This window comes from Callospermophilus lateralis, chromosome 13, assembly GCF_048772815.1.
Source record: "Callospermophilus lateralis isolate mCalLat2 chromosome 13, mCalLat2.hap1, whole genome shotgun sequence".
Lineage (NCBI taxonomy): Eukaryota > Metazoa > Chordata > Mammalia > Rodentia > Sciuridae > Callospermophilus > Callospermophilus lateralis.
In genome coordinates this window covers 59738821-59744820 of record NC_135317.1, presented here as the reverse complement: position 1 = coordinate 59744820, position 6000 = coordinate 59738821, and positions in this window count along the sequence as shown.

Below are 6000 nucleotides of genomic sequence, written 5' to 3'. Positions count from 1 at the left end.
TGATTTTTTTCCCTACAATATGGATGAGTATCACAGTCATAAGATTGGACCAAAGAAGTTGAACTTAAAAGAGAATATAGCATGCAAGTCTCTTTATGATATAGAATACAGGCAAAACTTACTTCTTCTGTTAGAAGTGAGGGTTGAGACCAAGAGGTGAGAAACTGATGTGACTCCATTTTTCAGAAACAGCTTCTACCTCAAGGCCTGTCCTAAGGAAGGGGGCGTGACCCTTGTCTTGGGAAAAAAACCCACACAGGGCTCCTAGGCACATACCCACCCTGCTGAGTTGTTTATCTACAAATAACAGGAGAGATCTGCAGCGCCAGGTGTCCCTGACTCAGTCAGGCTAGGTGAGGACCCATAGCAACCCCCTAGAAACCACCAATCAGCATGAGACAGGGAAAATACCAGGAATACCAGATGACCCCCTCAGTAGTTTATGGTGGTTGATAACATGTATCACCCCTCATGGCCTAAACCAATCAATTCAAAGGAATCCCCCTCTTGTACTAACCAATCACCCCTACCCAACTTGTTCCTGCCAGTGAATGTGCTAATCAATGTTAAGAGTTGTTGTTTGATTTTCCAGCGGTATGGAATGATTTGCTGTGTGATGTTGTGATGCATAGAGTATCCCCCCAAAACCTATAAAATCTCACTGAACAAAGAACCAGGACTCACTCCCTGGGACCACTGAGTCAGAAACCATTGTGAGTCCAGGCTCGAGCTTGCAATAAAGACTCTTGTGTGCTTGCATCGGATTTGGCTCCTGGAGATCTATTGGGGTCCCACGAATCTGGCATTACAGAGGGAGCATGCGGGTAAATTCCTGGGTGCAAGAAATATTTTATTTCCGGATTTGTACATTGGTGAGCCAGTCTGTAAAAACGTATTGATCTATTTACTTCAGTGTCTTTCTTCTTTCATTTCTTTGTGTGTGTATGCGGGTGTTTGGGCGGAAATTGCACCCAGGACCTTGCCCATGCTAAGTACTTGCTCTACCACTTCAGTGTTCTTTTGTATATGTATATTTCAACTAAAAATATAAAACTTCCCTGAATGGATCTTTGACAATGAGTTTCATAAAAGACCAGCAAATTAAAACCTATATTTATCTGAGACCCCAGATAGATCAACAGTCTAGGTACAAACACAATTGAACAAAGAAATAGGGACTGGGGTTGTGGCTCAAGGGGTAAAGCGCTCACCTAGCATGCGTGAGGCACTGAGTTCGATCCTCAGCACCACATAAAAATAAAATAAAGGTATTGTGTCCACAAAGAAATAGAGGTGAACAACCCAAAGTCATTACAATGAAATGCTGGTCTTTTCCTTTCTCTTACTGCTCTGCTCTGTGCACTTAAACTCAATCCCTTTTCCTCTCCAGTTTGTCCCCGAGTTTCAGGCTCCATAGCCCTCATGGATATTCCCCTGCCTCTCTATCCCCTTTCCAGTTCTATTTCAATCCATTCTACTTATTATTATTTGATATTTTTCAAACTATGCTATGATTTTTCTTTATTAAGTAAGATGGGACTGTGGTGTAGCTCAATATTATAGGGCACACTTAACACGTGCAAGGCTCTGAGTGTGGTTCCTAGGACCAAAAAGTGAACTTTAAAAATGTAAGAGAAGTCATTCTAAATCATTCTAATGACCCATTGGAAGTGAGCATTCTGAAGGTCTAAAGCAAGAAGTTGGGAAATAAAGACTTTTAAAAGTTCTCATCTTATTAAGGGAGGCCCTAGGGAGGACTAAAAGGACTTATTGTGTGAATATAGTTTGCATCTTATTTGATGTAGAGGAAAAAATGACTTCACTTAATACCTTTAAGTGAAGGAAGATAACCATTAGTACAGTAAGCACTAGCAAATGAACCAGGAAGAAAGGGGACTGAATAGGGATAGAATTAAGCCAGCAAAAAGCAAAAGAGGTAACACAATAGACGTTATGTTAAAGCTAGAGTAAACAAATTAGAGAATTCTTGCCTGAATGAGAGCGATTGATTTCTAATTGCTCCCTCTGCCAAAGTCTAACCCATCACATAGTCATACTCCACATTGGGGCTGTGGAGATTTGGTCAAAAAAGAAATGTTATCCTGAGACTCCTTCCCAGGTGTCCTGCCCCTGTGCCCTGAGCCATTCACTGGGCAAAGCCCAAGCCCATCACACCAAGTCCCCTACCTTGCAGACTTGCTTTCTGCCACTCTTTCCTATCTTGGAAATTGCTGCCTTTCTGTTCAGGACTTCCTTTCCTCTGGGAAGTGCCACTGTAATGCCAGATTCGTGGGACCCCAATAGACCTCCAGGAGCAGAATCTGATGCAAGCACACAAGAGTCTTTATTGCAAGCTTGAGCCTGGACTCACAATGGTTTCTGACTCAGTGGTCCCAGGGAGTGAGTCCTGGTTCTTTGTTCAGTGAGATTTTATAGGTTTTGGGGGGATACTCTATGCATCACAACATCACACAGCAAATCATTCCATACCGCTGGAAAATCAAACAACAACTCTTAACATTGATTAGCACATTCACTGGCGGGAACAAGTTGGGTAGGGGCGATTGTTAGTACAAGAGGGGGATTCCTTTGAACTGATTGGTTTAGGCCACGAGGGGTGTATGTGCTAAACTATAAGGTTTCCCAACATGTTATCAACCACCATAAACTACTGGGGAGTCATCTGCATCCAGGTATTTTCTCTGTCTCATGCTGATTGATGGTTGCTAGGGGGTTGCTAGGGGTCCTCACCTAGTCTAACTGAGTCAGCAGATCTCTCCTGTTATTTGTAGACAAACAACTCAGCAGGGTGGGTATGTGCTTAGGAGTGCTCTGTGGGTTTTTCCAAGGACAAGGGTCACACCCCCTTCCCTGGACAGGCTTTGCACTGAGGTAGAGGCTGGTTTCTCAAAAATGGAGTCTCAGCAGTTTCTCACCACCTTCACGCAAGCACACAGTTACCTGCAAGTTGATATGTCCTGGGATGAGCAATTGATTAAAGAGAGACCAATTGCAGTCCCTTCCCTGGATCAGACCTCCTCTACTGCAGGCGATTGGTCTGTCCATTCAGAAGTGTACATCTGGTCAAAGTGAAGAAATGACCATCCTTTTCCAGGACATTATGGAACTGAAATGAAGAAGTCTTTTTCAGGACTTGTAGCTATCCTAAGTAAATTTTATTTTTAAAAAATTAAAAATTTTAACTTAAATTTTAATTTTAAGATCTATGTTTTCTAATACCTAGAACAGAGGCATCGTTAGGAGAAAGAGAAGGAGAGAGGGGGAAGATGAGAGAGAGGGAGAGAGAGAGAGAGAGAAAGAGAGAGAGAGAGAGAGAGAGAGAGAGAGAGAGAGAGGTATCAGAATAAAGCAGCGTTGAAAACTGGGACAGTAGTCAAGTTCTTGGTAACATCCCTTCCTGAAGGCCAGCACCTTCCTTGGAGTCCACAAGGCATCCCAGGATCCTTAGTACAGAGTCCTGTTACTTGTAAACAAGAGTTCCATTACCTCTAGAATTAACAAACTGCTTTTGATTTTTCATGTATATGGTCATGTATAATGGTGTGCTGGTCAACTGGCTCTTCCAAAAATTTAAAAGTCCTATTTTGCACCATATGCCAGTTTTTGTGGCATAAATACTCTCACTGGGGCCAGTTTCAAGCTATCAAAGATTTAGTAACCACTGGAAATTCCTGAATATGCAGCAAAGAGCCAGCACCAACATACCACTGTCCTGACACAAAGTTTCCCACTTCCTGTCCTGGTTTGTGAAATTCTCTCTTCTAATGCCCTTCCCATCAAACACTCCCTTGGTGTGGTCAACTTTTCCAAGGCTCATTTCCTTTACTACCTCATTCATGAAACCTTAAACTCTGTCCTGCTTCTCTGACTCCCAATGTTTGCAGCTATGATCATACTCACTCCACTAAACTGAATTTATGGTGAAGACTTTGTGCCCCTCCAGGCTACAAAGACCATGCTTCATCATCTCTGTGGTCCCCATGCCAGTCTCCATGCTTGCTGTCCAGGACTGAATGAGAAGGAGGTTGGAATAGCTCTGGGTTTGGCAGGGGATCCCTGGCTGAGACACTGCAGTAAGAGACCAAGGAGACACCCAGCAGGGTAACCTCAGTCCTATGCCATACTTCAGTTTGGGACAGCTCTGCTGAAATGGATGGGGTCACTAATGATTCTAGCAAATAAATTATCCTCAGATGGAGCTTGGCTACTCTCCTTGGGAATTGGCCATGCTCATAATGTAAGCAATTGGTCCATCCATTCAGAAGTGTACATCTGGTCAAAGTGAAGAAATGTCTCAGGGAGGGTCAGGCTCCAGATATCAAAAGACAACCTTTGGGACCCCCCAAAAGAAGTAATACTGTCAGTTCCCAAATCTACCTACTTTTGGGGGCTGTCACCCCACCTCATCTGTGAGGTCAAGTCAGGTTAGTATGACTTTTGATGGCTCTATTTTCTACATTCTTAGGGCTTTTCATCTATAGCATTCAGTTACCAAGTACTCATTAACTTATTATTAGTATTTAGATCATTCAATTTGTTTTTACAACATAATTAGTTTACTTTAAAAAAAAAATAAAGCCTAATTTTTTTTGTGTAGCTCTCCACAGGAACGATGATTGTATCTTTCTATACATAGTATTCTTTGGCATCTTTCAATATGCACTATAAGTAGGTTTTCCTTGGATGCTCACCTGAGATTACGTGTTGAAGGTCTTCTTTGTGTGGGATAGACTGCTGGGAGCCCAGAGGCTATGTAGCTGGAAAAAAAAAAAGTTCTCGGAAATTCATTCATACTTCAAAGTGGCTGAAATTTTGAAGTCTGAGTTGGTTGTTCCTTCACATATGAATTGAGTATTTTATGGGACCCCCTAACCTATGCTCCCTGAGTGGTGAGGTGAAGCATCTGACCGTATGTGAGAGTAGAATTCCCTTTATTCTTCTCAGGGATATCATGTTATGATAATGTGCTTAGTCTCATGGTTTTCGTTCTGAACTGTGTTCCAGGAGAGGAGGCACAAGTCTCTGTAGTCATGCTAATTATAAAAAGTTATCACAACCTGAGATTTTTACCTTAGGGGAGACTTTTCACATGTGGGCTTTTTATGATAACCACTTAGTTGTCCTGCAAACAGAGTCTAAAAAAAAAAAAAAAGAAAGAAAGAAAGAAAGAGAGAGAGAGAGAGAGAGAGAGAGAGAGAGAGAGAGAGAGAGAATGAGTAAATTAATATAGCCATTTTGGGAAATAATCTAGAGCTTCCTCAATAAAGTAAAAATGGAAATGCCCCATAAGATCCAGCAATCCCACTACTGAATATATAGCCAAAAGATTGATATCAGTATTTTAAAGAGATATCCACACCCTGTGTTCACTGCAGTGGTTTCCACAAGAACCAAGGTATGGAATGAACTAAGGTGCCCATTGACAAATGAATGGATATTCTCCCTAGAATGTGATATATATACACAATAGAAGAATATTAGCTTTAAAAAGAAGGAAATCCTGTCATTTATGACAATGTGGATGAACCTGAAGGTTATTAGGCGAAGTGGAACAAACCAGACACAGAAAGACAAATACTGAAGATCTCACTTATGTGTAGAACCTAGAGAAGTCAAACTCATAGAAATAGAGAGTAAAATGGTGGTTTCCAGAGGATTGAGGGAACATTGGTTAAGGATGCAAGATTTCAGTTAGATAGGAGGAATAAATTCCAGAGACTGATGTTACATTATGGCAACTATAGTTAATAGAGTGTATTTTACACTTGAAAAATTGCTAAGAGAGTAGATTCTGATTGTTCTCACCACAAAAGAGAGAGAAATAAGCATGTAAGGTAATGCATAGATTCAATGGCTTTATGTTAGCCATTCCCAGAGTAAACATTATCAAAACATTATGTACACTGTATTCAACTTTTATTTGTCAGTTAAAACATAAGTAAAGAAAAATAGAGAATGAATCAGGGATCATAACCTGAA